Source organism: Equus przewalskii, chromosome 5, assembly GCF_037783145.1.
Source record: "Equus przewalskii isolate Varuska chromosome 5, EquPr2, whole genome shotgun sequence".
In the NCBI taxonomy this organism is placed as follows: domain Eukaryota; kingdom Metazoa; phylum Chordata; class Mammalia; order Perissodactyla; family Equidae; genus Equus; species Equus przewalskii.
In genome coordinates, this window is record NC_091835.1 from 39,682,412 (window position 1) to 39,697,901 (window position 15,490).

At 39.5% G+C, this 15,490-nt stretch overlaps 1 protein-coding gene across 7 annotated transcripts in view; it reads right to left on the reverse strand.

The window, feature by feature from the left end:
• Positions 1–1,555, reverse strand: part of STYK1 (serine/threonine/tyrosine kinase 1) — a 40,210-nt gene extending 38,655 nt beyond the window's left edge. For 2 of the 7 annotated variants that reach the window (XM_070619098.1, XM_070619099.1), the window contains exon 1: positions 1,221–1,337. The gene's annotated coding sequence lies outside the window, so the exon portion shown is untranslated. Of the gene's footprint in view, positions 1–940; positions 1,117–1,220; positions 1,363–1,439 lie in introns of those variants that run through there. The other 5 variants (XM_070619096.1, XM_070619101.1, XM_070619102.1 and 2 more) reach the window with 5 other exon arrangements.
• Positions 1,556–15,490: the final 13,935 nt, after the last annotated feature.

Consider the following 15,490-nt stretch of genomic DNA (forward strand, 5'->3'; position numbering starts at 1 on the left):
GGGTGGGCCCTAATCTATAATGACTGGTGTTCTCAAAAATGGGGGAAATTTGAAGACAGACATATACGCAGGGAGGATACCATATAAATGTGAAGACCGCCATCTACAAGCCAAAGGAAGAGGCCTGGAACAGATGCTTCCCTCTTAGCCCTCAGAACCAACACTGCCAGCACCTTGATCTCAGACTTCTAGCCCGCAGAACTGTGAGATAATAAATCTCTGTTGTTTAAGCCACTCAGTTTGTGGTACTCTGTTACAGCAGCCCTGGCACACTAATACAGTGATGAAGGCCCTGAAGAAAGACTACATGATTTTCACTGGAGCAAATGAAATGTCTCGTTGAAAGACCTGGATGGCTCCTAGCTGGCCATGAGGAGTCCTGAAGAGGGTAAAGGAGGTGGACAGCACAAAGCCTGTCTCCAGGTGCATTTCAGTGTGGGTGTGCTGAACAGCACAGTAGCTTAACAACTACTGATGGCTCTCGCTAAGTTGTGGGAAGAAAGCTTGGTCTGAAACATATGAGCAACTCCGATAGGGAGAGGATTCGTGACAGAAGGCGGCCACAATCACAGAAATGAAAGAGAAAGAAAGAAGACAAAATGGGGAAGAGGTTGAGGGATTGATAGTGAGAAAGGAAAGAGACATAGAAAAAGAGAAGACAGATTAAGAAGAAAACAAATTCGATCAAGGAACAGCATATTACACGTCGGTTTTTAAGCACTGTTACAGATAATATCTCATTTAAATATCACAATGGCCCTGTGAGGTAATTACATTATAATTTATGCTTTACAGATGACAAAGCTGAAGTCGAGCGCAGTGAGTCCACACGGCTGAATGGCTATGTAGTCCTGTGACAAGTAATTCCTATGCCCTGCTTGTTTCTATGTCTGCTTTCCTGCCCCCTCCCCAGGAATACACAGAGGCCCCTCTTCACTACCTTTCTTGCTGCTCTTCTCTCGCCAAGACTGCTGAGGCAGGTCTAGTCTCTTGTCATAAAAACGTGGAAGCCAAAACCCACCAGATACTTGTTCCAAAGAAATACGGATTCATTCACCTGGTGATGATTGTTTGTTCACATAAACTACAACAGCCGCTCGCAACCCTCCCACTCCCAGCCTCCTCCCTCTTTTTCTTCCCAAACGTCAGAAGTCCACCCCTAGATGCATCACTGCTATCCCCCTCCCACCCTTCGTACCCCCGAAACCCGCGTTCACTACCGTGTCCCTCCTCGGGTCACTCGGGATTCAGATGGAACTGGTCCAGCCAGGAAAAAAGAAAGAAATGACCGGTTTGGTTAGGGCAAGGTGTGCCAGCCTCAAGGAAATGCTTTTCAGTCCCTCCTTCCCACTGTGGGGCGTGGCCACCAGCAAAGGATGGAGTTTGGGCGGGCTCCCCACAAAGGGAAGTCTGCGGGCACTGAGGTTTCCGGGACTCACCACACACCAGCCAGCAGGAAACCTCTGTTGAAACCGTAAAAGCTGGACTTGTTGCTGGTCTACATACTATTTTCCTTCTCTAGCGATTGCTAGATGGTCAGGTATAAGGAGACGCCAGTCCAGGTGAAAACGGAGTCAGGATAAAGGGCAACAGCGCCACCTCACGTCCGACTCCATGGCAACTGCCTTCATTGGTGCTCAAAATGGTCAGGATCTCTCATTTAGCATTAGTCCCCTCTAGGGACATTTGTAACCCCAGTCTTTGCTGCGTGTACAAGATAGCATTGACCACTGCTATGACATTAGGGAACCTATAAAGAATAAGTGGAAATAAAAATCCCAGGACTAGGTAATCAAGCATTAGCATATGTTTTTTAAATACCCATTATGTGATGGGCTCTCCTCTCGGGCTATAGCCGTGAACAAGATAGTCATGTTACAGAATTTACAGTCAGAGGAAACACTAAAGAAAGTACACAGCTGTAAGAATTCCAAATTATATATTAACACCTAATACAAGTTCTATTAAAGAAATATGTCACAGATAACTTGAATGGGTAACCAGTTTGTATTCAGCATTGACAGCATACCAAGCAGAAATGGGCATCCATTAGAACAAAAAGAATTTGGGTGCATGTACCTGGAGTCTTCAGGGATTGAGGTACCTCAGTCCTCTAGAGCCTTCTCTGTTGAAATTTTGATTTCCTTCGGCATTCTGTTAAAATAGGATGAATTGAACTAAATGCCACTGAATTGTACATTTTAAAATGGTTAATGGTTAATTTCATGTTACATGAGTTTTTCCTCAATTTTTGAAAAAGGATGAAATCTCATCAGTCAATTGTTCTTCCCATCCTTTATGTCATAATTGAATAATAAATGCCAAATAAACTGACCTGAACTTCATATTATATAATCTCCTACTCTGCTTCCCCCAGCACCCTAATCTCCTTGAGGGCAGAGACCGTGGCTTACTCATTTTTGTAATTCCTGCAGCACCCTAGCATATTGTTAGATACCCATTCTGATATGCAGAGTTTTGTTTAAAAATCTAGTTATCAAGGAGCCATTGTAGTGACAGAACCTATCATTTCTATGACCTAGGAGTTTTTAAAAAGCAAAATATGACAAAGAGGGAGAAGCAAAAATTTATTCTTCAATTTTATTGAGCAATTCAAATGAAGGATGAATTTTTCAAATTTCTGAGATAGAGAAAACCCTGGAAATAGCAATGCTCAGACACAGAAACACCTAAGCACATCCTATACAGAGTGCTAGTTAAACAGAAGGCATACACTCATGCCCACACATACACTCATGAATAAGGTAACTGGATATCTATTTCTCTTTTCTCTTCAAGTGTTTATTCCATTATCATTTCAAGTGTTACCTCTGTCTCAAATTTCTGAACCTCTGCCTCATTTTCAGCAATGCTTAGATCCCAAGATCCCTGCCAGATGGTCATTTCTGCCTCGCTATTAATTCAATAAGCATTTGCTGAATGCCCGTTATCTGCACTGCTCGTGTTCAGTGCTGAATCGTAGGATGTCACACTGAAGTATACACTGGGGGTCTCTTCCTTCTGCAGTTTACACCGCACGCTTCACCAGATCTTGCTCTCCTCCAAACGCCTGTGACAGCCATCCGTTCACATGTTATTGAGTGTATTCCCTCTTGCATGACTCTACAGTTGGAAGGAGGAATTCCATCTTGATCTCTGGTGGGGTGGACACTCTGGGAATCTATTTCTATGAAGCATGGAGAAATTCCTGGGAAATTATTCATTATAAGGAAAAAGAGAGTCGATCATGAAGGCTTTGTCCAATAACAAGAATAGCTTGGTGTTCAGCATTGCGCCTATCTCTTAGGGTCTTTTGGCAGAGGCATCATGACTTATAATTGAGTCCTAGGGAGAGGAGACTGTAAATACAACTGGTAGAGTTATTTCACACACAAAAAAACAAAACCAAAAGAAACAAAATATATCAGACCTTGTGTAGCATTGCTTTGAAACTTTCAAAGGAATTTAACACAAAAGGCAGACAGATGTATTCCAACTTTATCTGAAAATGTAGCCCAAGCTCCCCATAGGAGGGCAGCAGGGACCATCAGTGGAAGACAGCTCCACAGGGTCCTGAGGCCTACCCAGAAGCCTTGCCTGGCACAGGGAAACAGCAACTTTGATGGAAGCTGTAAAGATTGAGTCAGCAGTAGGGTCACTGTAGCAGTACTCAGCACCTAAACGAGGCTTCTCAGGAACCAAGAGAACAGGAGACATTAGCAGAGAGACTCTAAGCCAGAGCTGGAAAATAGTGGACTCTAGGTAGGAGCTGGAGTTTGGGTTGGTGAAAATTAAGAGATATTCCACTCCCTTGAGGACTCCCAGGGCAAGCTGAGGAAAGAGTTTTTAAGATTAACCAGAGATTCTGCAACCAACTAAAGGCAGAGACAAAAGGGCATGGGCTATCACCATCAGTGTGATCTCATGTTTGCCCCAGGTGGTTGAGTCCTAGGAACGTTGATTATGGGTATTTAACTTTCCATGTGTACATTGTTTCCTTTTACACTGTGTATTGGTTTTCTCTTGCTGATGTAACAAATTCCCACAAACTTGCTGGTTTAAACAATTCAAAATTATCCTACAGTCCTCTAGGCCAGAAGTCCAACACTGATCTCCCTGGGCTAGAATCAAGGTGTTGGCTGGGCCATGTTCCTTTCCAGAGGCTGTTGGGGAGAATCTGTTTCCTTGCTTTTTCCAGCTTCTAGAGATCTCCCACATTTTTTGGTTCATGAACACATTTGTCCATCTTCAAAGCCAGCAATGGCCAGTCTAGTCCTGCATATCGTGTGTGTGTTTCTCTGACCCCTATTCCATTGTCACATCTCTCTTTCTCCCTGACCACAGCTGGGAAAGTTGCTCTACTTTTAAGGACTCATGTGATTATTAGGTTGGGTGTACAGGATAATTTCCCATATAAAGCTCCATAACCTTGGTCACATCGGTAAAGTCCCTTCTGCCATGTCAAGTAACATAGTGACAGGTCTGAGGATTGGGGTGTGGACTCTTTGGGGGGGCCGTTATTCTGCCTACCACGTATTTCTTGGAAGAGCTTTTGGAATAAGTTTCATATCTCATACCTCTTGGTGTTACCTATTTCTTGCAAACAGTAAGAGGTCAATAAATGCTGTTGACCATAAAAGAAGTATCTCACTTGCCGACCACTTTTATTCTGGTAAAGAACATTCATACTCCCCATGGCAAAAAATGTGATTATTTGGGACTTTATACTAACAATATGCTCCACTCATTTCTTTCTTCCCCTTTTCCTACCTTCTGCAAGAGTCTCATAGAATCATTCAGTGTAGTTTAGAGATCACTGACCTGCGGCTAGGTTCCACAGCTTCCATCAGCTTGGGCAGGTTGACCTTTCTGGGTCTCAGTTTCTCACTCGTAAAATGAAGAGGATGGAGTAGGTCCTTGTCAAATTTCACACCCCATGATTCCCTGATCCTTGAACACAAAAAACACGTCTGCTCCAAATTCTTGCCTACTGGAGCCATTTCCCAGAGCAGAACATCTCCAGCTCTGTCTATACTTTCTCAGTACGAAAGACATGCTACCAGGCAGCTCATTCCATTCATAACAGCACTGACTATCAGAAAGTTTTCCTTATACTAAATAAAGAGCGTAACTTAACCTCTCTAATCCCCAATTTACTTATTTGTAAAATGGAGATGAAAAATATCTACCTTGTAGAGTTAAGTAGTTCAAATAAGAAAATATACTTGAAAGTACTTCTTAAAGATTAAAAGCACTGGGCCCAGCCCAGTGGCACAGCGGTTAAGTGCGCACGTTCACCTTTGGTGGCCCGGGGTTTGCCAGTTTGGATCCCAGGTGCAGACAAGGCACAGCTTGGCAAGCCATCCTGTGGCAGGCATCCCACATATAAAGTGGAGGAAGATGGGCACGGATGTTAGCTCAGGGCCACTCTTCCTCAGCAAAAAGAGGAGGATTGGCAGTAGATGTTAGCTCAGGGCTAATCCTAAAAAAAAAAAATTAAAATTGCTACATAAATGTTAATTGTCATATTACTATTATCTGATATCATTAATAATAATTTTGATTCCTATTAACCTACACCTGTGCAATCTATGATGAGTTGTATAACTACCTTTTAAATTTTTTACCTTATTTCAGTCCCCTTCAGGCAAAACCTTAAAAATAATCCTGAATCAAAACTCTGACATATACTTTTCTGGCTACATTATTTAGACATGGTCAACTACAAGTTGATTTAAAAAACAAAAAACAAGAAAACTCCTTTTAAAAATATTTCTACCTACCACATTGTTAACAGTAAAAAGAACAGGGTTTTAATACATGCTATTAAATAATTCTCTAAAGACTGACACTTATTAGTTGATTTTTTTAAAATATGATTTTCTAAAAAGCTGTCTGTCTCCCTAAGAGGCTATAAGCTTCATGTTAAGTGTACCACATCCAATTAACTGTGAAAATCAGAAAGCAGGGAACTGCTGCCTTAATGCTCACCACTCTTTTTGCCCCATTCTGCCCCATTGAATGGCCTCAAGTAGAGTCCTTCTACCGTCTATATCTCTCTTGATCATCCCTCTTTCCTCTTTTCCATTGTCTGGGTTCACCTCCTCTTTTATTGCCTGAATTTCTCTTAGAGTCTTCTAACTGGCCTCCATTCCTCAGTCTCACTCTCCCTCTAATCTTTCATATTGCTGCCAGAAAGGTTTCTCTAACAAGCAAGTCTCACCAGGTAATACCTCCCTTCACTTAAAATCTAAGTTATTGCAGAATGAAATCTCTTAATGATCGTATATCTCTATAAACACCTTCTTTCTTTCTACTTCTCATTCTCTTCCAGTCATACTATTCATGTTCCCTACAACAATAGCAACAAAAAATAAACAAGAAGTACTAAAGTTCTCTCACTCACAAGCATTTGCATGCTCTGTTCCCTATGTCTGTAATGCCCTTCCCCTCCTAACTTACCTAATAATTCCTCTTAGTTCTTTAGGATTCAATTCACCTCTGAAAAGTGTTCCCTGATCTTCACTCCTAATCCTCTCCCACACAGACTATCCTTCTCTGTTTTCTCAGCACCCAGAGTGGTTCTCATTCATAACAGTTTGTCTGTTTCTTGTATTAGGCTATGCTCTCCCTGAGGGCAGAGACCACACTTTATCACTGTATCTAGACCGTAGGAAAGTGCCTGGCACAGGTTTGTCAAGTGTGGGAAGAAAATCAGAAAAAGTAATGGTCTTAAACTGAAGCCTTAAAATTCTTTCAGACTCATCATCTTGTTTGAGTCTTATAACAGCTTTATGAGGCAAAAAGGACAGATATTGTGAAGCACATGAACTTTTGATTGTGCTATTGGAAAACTGAGGCTCAGTGGTTGTGGCTTGTCCAGGGTCACACAGGAAGTAAGCTGCAGGGTCAAGACTTAAATCAAGATCTCCTTTTTCCAAGTTAAATGCTTATTAAATACATATTTCTACCCAAATTTCTAAAAATTGCTGGTAAAAATCAACGTAAAAAATACATATATATGTAAACTCTCTCCATATGTAGTCTGTATATTCTATAAACATATATATATGTATATGTGTGTGCGTGTATAAGTAAAGTCTCTGAGAAGTGGTTAAGAAATGCATTGAGAGGCTGGCCTGGTGGCGCAGTGGTTAAGTTCACACGTTCTGCTTCTCCGCGGCCCAGGGTTCGCCGGCTTGGATCCCGGGTGCGGACATGGCACCACTTGGCAAAAGCCATGCTGTGGTAGGCGTCCCATATGTAAAGTAGAGGAAGATGGGCACGGATGTTAGCTCAGGGCCAGTCTTCCTCAGCAAAAAAAAAAAAGAGGAGGACTGGCAGTAGTAAGCTCAGGGCTAATCTTCCTCAAAAAAAAAAAGCATTGAGATTAGGAACTCAAATCCCATTAAGTAATAATTTATGTTATAACAATGCAGTGGTTTAAATAGAGCCTAAGAAAAGAAAAACCAAAGAGTGAAATTTGCCAACTGTATTCAGCATCACCAGGGGAAAATATGCCTTTATCAGATGAGGTGAACACATTGTGTTACTATTACATCATGCAAGATCCCCAGTACCTCTCTGACTGCATCTCTCTGGCTTCTTAATGTCTTTCAAAAACTCAAAACATGTTCCCAGAGCAGTGCCCCTGTCATTTACTGCTCCTGGAATACTCCAGATTTCTGCACAGCTAACCCCTTACTTCCTTCAGTTCTCTGCTCAAATGTCATCTTAGCAGTGAAGCCTCTCCTGATCGTCCCCCCCACTCCATCTTGGCGCATCTATAACCCTGACTGTTTTTTTCCCCTTAGGACTTAACAGCCCCAGACATACTGGAAAATTACTAGTTTATTATAATCCCTCTGCCTTAGCTACACAAGGAAAGGATTTTGTTTTGTTCACAGATGTATCCCTGGAACCAAGAATAGTATCTGACACATGATAGTCACTCAATTAATATTTGTGAAATGGATGAGTGGATGAATCAATGACCCATGGGTTATATTTCCTTCTGGTCTAAGTATGAGGTGCAGTTGTATATGTTTTTTGAAGCAAATGGTTTGATTCTTTATTTTCTATTTAGGAAGATTAGCCCTGAGCTAACATCTGCCACCAATCCTCCTCTTTTTTGCGGAGGAAGACTGGCCCTGAGCCAGTGCCCATCTTCCTCTCCTTTATATGTGGGACACCTGCCACAGCATGGCTTGCCAAGCGGTATGTAGAACTGCACCTGGGAGCCGAACTGGCAAACCCTGGGCCATTGAAGCACAATGTGCCAACTTAACCGCTGCACCACTGGGCCAGCCCCTGATTCTTATAGATGCAACGTACCTTACAACTATGTTTCCATCTTAGAACAAAATTTGCAACAAATCTCAGAACCTCAGCTTTTACTCCAACCTTATTTGCCTTTTACCACATTCCCTCATCAATTTTTCACTATTTTATCTTTTTGTGTCACATGTATCATTGTAAGTCATCTTAAATCATTCTAGAATAGGGAGAAGAAAAATATGGATAAACTCAGGGAAGTTTTAAGTTTAGATTTTTAAAATGTCATTTGTAGCAAATCATATTTGTAAACCTAGCGTTACATAATCCTTGGTGAACTAACAGATAGCAAACTTTATGAATGAGCAAAGCTGAAGGACCAGATCCTGTTTTTCTCATGACTGCACCCTACAAAGTGCAGCATGAAGAGCCAGAGAGTCTTTTTGTAGGTCCTTCCTTTTGCCTTGCACTACAATGTAGCATAAAGAGAAAAGCACAAATATAGGCAGACAGACCGTGATTGAAACCCAGACTCACCTCTTAACAGTTCATGCTTTGGAATTATGGCAAAGACTGTAGTAGGTTCTGCTCATCTAACCCATTTCTTCTCTCCATGTGCAATTAAACTACTCTCTCAGCCCTCTCAAATCTAGGTACAGTCATGTAACTAGCACGGACTATGAGCATTAGTGATATGTCACTTCTGGTCTGAAGCAGACTTGCTCTCTCCCCCATCCACTGGCTGGGTGACAACAGGAGAAGCTGAAACCACATGTTAAAGATGACAGAGCCACATCATGGAAGGAGACTTTATCCCTAAGTAGCCGTTGGAAGGAAAACTACCCAGGGGAGCCACCGAACCAAACACATCTGCGAGAAAAAAAAGTGTTATATTAAGCCACTGAAATTTACGATTGTTTGTTACAGTTGCTAGAATTAATTACCCTGAGGGATGCAGGCATATTAATTTTTCAGAGCCACTGTTTTCCACATCAGTAAAAGAGAAGTGGATGACACCAGTTTACTGACCAAAAGCAGCAATAACTTGAAAGAACTTCTGATGAAAGTGAAAGAAGAAAGTGCCAAAGCAGAACTGCATTTGAACATCAAGAAGACAAAGATCATGACTGCAGAAGAACTACACAACTTCCACGTAGACAAGGAAGACGTGGAAATTGTTAAAGATATTGTTTACCTTGGTTCAGTCATCAATTTAAATGGAGACTGAAGCCAAGAAACCAAGAGAAGACTGAGACTAAGAAGGGCAGCAGTGTTAGGAAAGATCATCAAGTGTAAGGAAGTGTCATTAGAGACCACGGCCAAGATTATCCACACCCTTGTTTTCCCGATTACTATGCATTCCCAATTACTATGTATAGGTGTGAAAGCTGGATGGTGAAAAAGTCTGACAGGACAAAATGAATTCATCTGAAATATAGTGTTGGAGGAGAGCTCTACCAATACCCCACCGCCAGAAAGATGAACAAGTGGGTCCTAGAATAAATTAAGCCGGAACTATCACTATAGGCAAAAATGATAAAACTGAGGCTGTCTTACTTTGGGCACATCATGAAAAGGCAGGATTCTTTGGAAAAAATAATGCTGGGAAAAGTAGAAGGCAGCAGGAAAAGAGGAAAATGAAATCTGAAATGGATTGGCTCAATAAAGGAAGCCATAGACATGAGTCTACAGGAGCTAAGTAGGGCTGTTGAGGACAGGACACTGTGGACATCACTCATGCACAGGGTCACCAGGAGTCAGATCCAACTTGGCAGCATGTGACAACAACAAAGAGAAGTAGTATGTCTGGTAGTAAAAGTAAAAGATAATATATTTACAATTCTTGGTACTTAGGTTACATTAGTGAGATATATGTAAATTGGGAGGAAAATGCAAAGATTTGCTCATATTTTTATCTAGAAATATATGAAATTGTTTTCATTAAAATTCACTAAATTTTCATGTAAAAGAGTGACAGCACATTCTGAGTCTGTATGTGAGAGGGTCATGTATCTTGTTTGGAAGATGAGGTATCCTGTGGAAAGAATGGAGTTTACACGAAATAAAGGGGTTGATAATTTGCAAGCTACATTTGTTCATGCATGTTTAACATAATGCAATCTATGATGATATCAATATGGTTTATTTTATAAAATCAAACAACTAAATAGCATAATCTTAGCAATACCTTAGAATGAGAAGGGGAGTAATAACTAAAATTGCTTGTCCCATATAGAGGCTTACAGTTTATTCTCTGTCAAAATACTTAAGTCATCATATTTAAAATATTATTCATTTTCTTTTTATACAAAGGCAGGTCTCTTAAGTTTGTTGTCTTTTCTCTGGTAAGTGACTGGCCGGAGTATCTTCTAATAGATGGTTTTGGAAAAACTGAACACCTTCAAGGTAAAAACGATGTTTTCACAATGAATAAAAATGGAACATTTTTGAAAAGACCTCTTGCTATGGGGTTTGAAAACGGGTTTTTGGAAATGTTATCATTCAATATCTTGGGTTTTCATGGTGAAATGATAAATTTCTCACCTATGAATTCTCTCATATTTAAATGTCTATAAAACTTAAAAGAATTTTCTAACTTCTTTAAAAATTATATAAATAATTAGTTTCTACTTATTTTGAAAGCAATTGTTATGTAACAATTTCTAACTAGTTTACATAAACCATTTTGATACCACATAGATGGAAATTTTCTATGCAAATTTCAACAAACTATTTAAATAATTGGTAGATGAGATTGAAATATATATATCATGATAGAGGCAAAATTCTTTTCTTCCATTTGGACTTGTATATTTTTTTCACTTACTACAGCCATTGAAATTAACTATCAAATTAAACTGAACAGAGAAACATATTTTCAAATCACACATCACAGAATATTAAACCAATGCTTTCATAAATAATGAAACATTTTAAATCACGTTACTGATTATTAAAATATCTTAGTAAGAAGTCAGATACATTTAATAAATTTTCTGCAAAGTATTTCATCTTTCATCTTTTTTTGTGTGTGAGGAAGATTGGCCCTGAGCTAAAATCTGTTAGCAATCTTTGTCTTTTTGCATGAGGAAAATTGTTGCTGACCTAACGTCTATGCCAATCTTCCTCTATTTTACATGGGACGCTGCCACAGCGTGGCTTGATGAGTGGTGCTAGGTCCGCACCCAGGATCCAAACCTGCGAACCCCGTGCCACTGAAGAGAAGCATACAAATTTAACTACTACACCACCAGGCCAGACCCTTTCTTTTTTTTTATGATTTATAACATATGCTAGGAGTGCACACTCATACATACATACACGGAGTTTAGTTATTACAAGTATACATGTATCAGGGGTGCATACTCACTTTTTAAAATTGATTTAAATTGATTTTTTAATTAGAATGAATGATTAAAAGAATAGAGAGACAACTGCTCTCAACGGTAACTATATTACCTGAAATTTAAATAACTTCATTTGGAACCACTGGCAAGGTTTCATGATAAAAACTGTACAACTGAGTCTTCTCCTGGTTATTAACTTTGGGGAATTTATCCCTGAGAGTTGTGGTAGGGAAAAAAAAAAAAAAAAGCACAAACCCTTGGATCACTCTAAATTACAAGTACACAAGCTGGGCCATTGCGATGAATGAGACTGGGAAAAGTAGTGCAAATTACAAGAATCGGGAAACTCGTCCTGGGGTTTAAATAAAACCTTCCAACTGCAGTCATATCTGTACAAGAAGGTGGTGCTGATATAATTAACTACCACTATCTCGATATCCATCAGTCACTGCTTGTTGGAGACGATGGAAGTGATTAACAATTTCACGTGGCACCAGCAATAATTTAACCTTAAAGTCAATGTCTCAGAAACAGAAGGACTAAGCAGAGGAAAAGTGGGAGAAAAAGGCCTGACAAGTTCAAAGTCTCTCAAGGAAATGACTTCAGTAGTTCTTAACCGTTACTAGGACATTTCACTTTCAACAACTGCAGGGTTATCTCAAACCAGACTTGTTTAAAAGGGTCTAGTATCACAGTTTAAACAGACTTTTCCAAACAGACACTAAGTGAGCAGAGAGCAAGGTATTTGATTCTTGTTCAGCTTCTCCCTTTTCAGTTAGTTGTACTTACCGCACAATGTTGTTACCCACACACTTGGAATACTCCACGTTCTCTGTTGCCTCCAAAAACCCTTGCCCTACAATTACATGCAGGTATCGATTACAAATCTCAGCCAGTAAAGTATAATTCTCTGGTGCCATCCCTAGGTGTGACCTTGACAGAGTTGCACACAAAAAGATAATGGCACATGAGAGTTGAGGGAGGGCTGGGGATAATTCTGAAATGACTTCCCCCTGACCCTGAGTTGAAGCCACTGATCCATACAACTCCTTTCCTTTCAGACAAAAACATTGAAACCAGGGTGTTGAGTGAGCAGCTTGAAATTAAAGATTGTCAGAGCTTTGGGCTTCAACCTAGATCTTCTGATTCCCATTCTGATTTCTTTTCTGTTGCCTTCATTTCTGTGGGTTTGAGCCTCATAATGAATCTGTGTGACCTGGATCCACAACTTTCTCAATTTGTAAATAGCAACAAAAGCTACCAGCCAGGATTGTTGTGAAGGTTTAAAACAATGCGGAGAACACTGCTACTTAGTGGACTTTTTAAAACCTATGCAAAAAGCTTTAAAGATAAAAAGGTCCTAAGTTAATGATATATTTCTTTACTTTTTTTCACAAATTTTTTGCCATTTTTCCCCATCTAGTTTCTTAAACTTTTGAAGGAGTTAAGATAGGTTCAGGTTAGGTCTGCGTGAGTCCACAAGGCAAGTTTTAGAGCCCAGAAATAGACCCACGTGAGTACGGCCAACTGGATTTTAGCAAGGGTATAAAAGCAATGCAGGTTAAGTAAGGAGTATATTCAAGAAATGGTGCTGGGATAATTGGACATCCACAGGCAAAAAGATGAATCTCAATCTAAACCTCACGTCTTATACAAAAATTATCTCAGAGGAAAACACAGAAGACAATCTTCAAGACTTAGGGAAAGTGAAGAGTTCTTAGACATGACAACAAAAGCACAATCCCTAAAGGAAAAAAAAAATCAATTGGACTTCATCAAAACTATAAAATTTTTCTCTAAAAAAGACTTTAAGAGGACAAAAAGACAAGCTACAAACTGAGAGAAAAATATTTGCAAATCACATACTGACAAAGGACTCATATCTAGATTACATCAAGAACACTCAAAAATTCAAAAAGTAAAAAACAGAATCAGTCCCATCAAAAAATGAACAGATATTTCACCAGAGAGGACATACACATGGCAAATAAGCACATGAAAATATATTCAGTCATTAACCATTAGGGAAATACAAATTAAAACCACAATTAAATACACCATACACACATTATAGAAGAGCTAAAATGTGATAATAAACGGCTGACAAGCATGTGGAGAAATTGAAACTATCACACATTGCTGTTGTGAATGTAAAATGGTACAGACACTGTATTTTGAAGTAATAAAGTTCTTTAAATCTTAGAGCTAGAACTTGGTTTCAGTTGAAAAGAGGAAAAAGTAAACAATCTCTTGACTTCAGAGAAATACGAAAACACTAATTTGAAAAGATGTGTGCACTCCTATGTTCATTGCAGCGTTATTCACAATAGCCAAGAATTGGAAACAACCTAAGTGCCCCTCAACGAATGAATGGATAAAGAAGATGTGGTATATATATATACAATAGAATACTACTCAGCCATGAACTGAGTAGTATAAAAATGATGAACTCTTGCCATTTGCAACAACATGAATGGACCTTGAGGGTATTATGCCAAGTGAAATAAGTCAGACGGAGAAAGACAAATACCATATGATTTCACTCATATGTGGAAAATAACCACATAAATACAGAGAACAGATTGGTGGTTACCAGAGGGGAAGGGGAGGTGGGGGGCAGCGAAAGGGGTAAAGGGGAACATGTGTATGGTGACAGACAACAACTAGACTTTTGGTGGGGGACACAATGTAGTCTATACAGAAGTTGAAATATAATGAAATACACCTAAAATTTATATAATGTTATAAACCAAAGTTACCTCAAAAAAAAAAATTAAAAAAGCGCTGGGATGGTAGACTTTTTCACAAAATACTTTTATATATTTGAATGTTTCTGCCTTGTGTATATTACCAATTTTTTTTTTTTTAACTCACAAGACAAGGCAAGGTTCTTGAACAATCCACTTTCTCCTGCTTGTCATTTCTTAAATAGGTCAACTATGCTCCCTCCTTAGAGTCTTTGCATCTGCTCTCTCTACCTAGAATGTTCTTCCCTCTAAATATTCAAATACTTATTGATCTCCCAGCCCAGGACTCCATTTATATACTATCTTATCTTATAGAAGGAGAGACAACACCCTTTTATTTAAAATAAACATACATCCTGCAATTATGCCACTCTATCCCTTTATCATGTTTTATTTTTCTTTATGGCATTTATTGCCATCTGACATCAAATTCACAATTATTTACATTATTTGTTTATTCCCTATATTCACTCACTAAAATACAAGCTCATTGCGACTAGGGTCTTTTGTTCCATCCTAGCCACTAGAATAGTGCTTGGCACAAACACACGTTCAGTACGTACTTGATTGAGGAACAAATAATTTGAAAGGTGCGGTGGATCTCAGAAGTAACTACACAGCATTGACATATATTATAGTGTTTCTCAACTGGGGAGCACCATCTACTCACTGGGGGGAGAAATTTGTAGTGTGCTTGGAAAGAGCTCGCTTATTCTTTTCTGAAAGACACACATATACACATCCAACACAGCAGCTGGTGTTGAAAACCTCGGGATGGAAGTCCAAGAACTGAAGTTAGAACTACTAACTTCTTCACTGATCTAAAGGATGCTGTTAACCGAAAGCCACCCATCACCTGAATGAAGATTACTCAAGAGATTCAGAGTACCAAACAAAGCACGCCCACTGCTAAACTCCGACATGAATTTGTTCATCCCCAGTTTCACATTCCAAACGGAATCCCACTTCCTGTGCTCTCAAACTCATATGCCTACATTCATTAAACAGCACAAACCTCCCTTTACCTGAAGCTCTGAGTCTGCTATTAAGTCAACTGGATCAAGTGAGGGAAAAAAGACAAAATATATGCTAAGATAGGAAAACATACTCCAGTTATACACC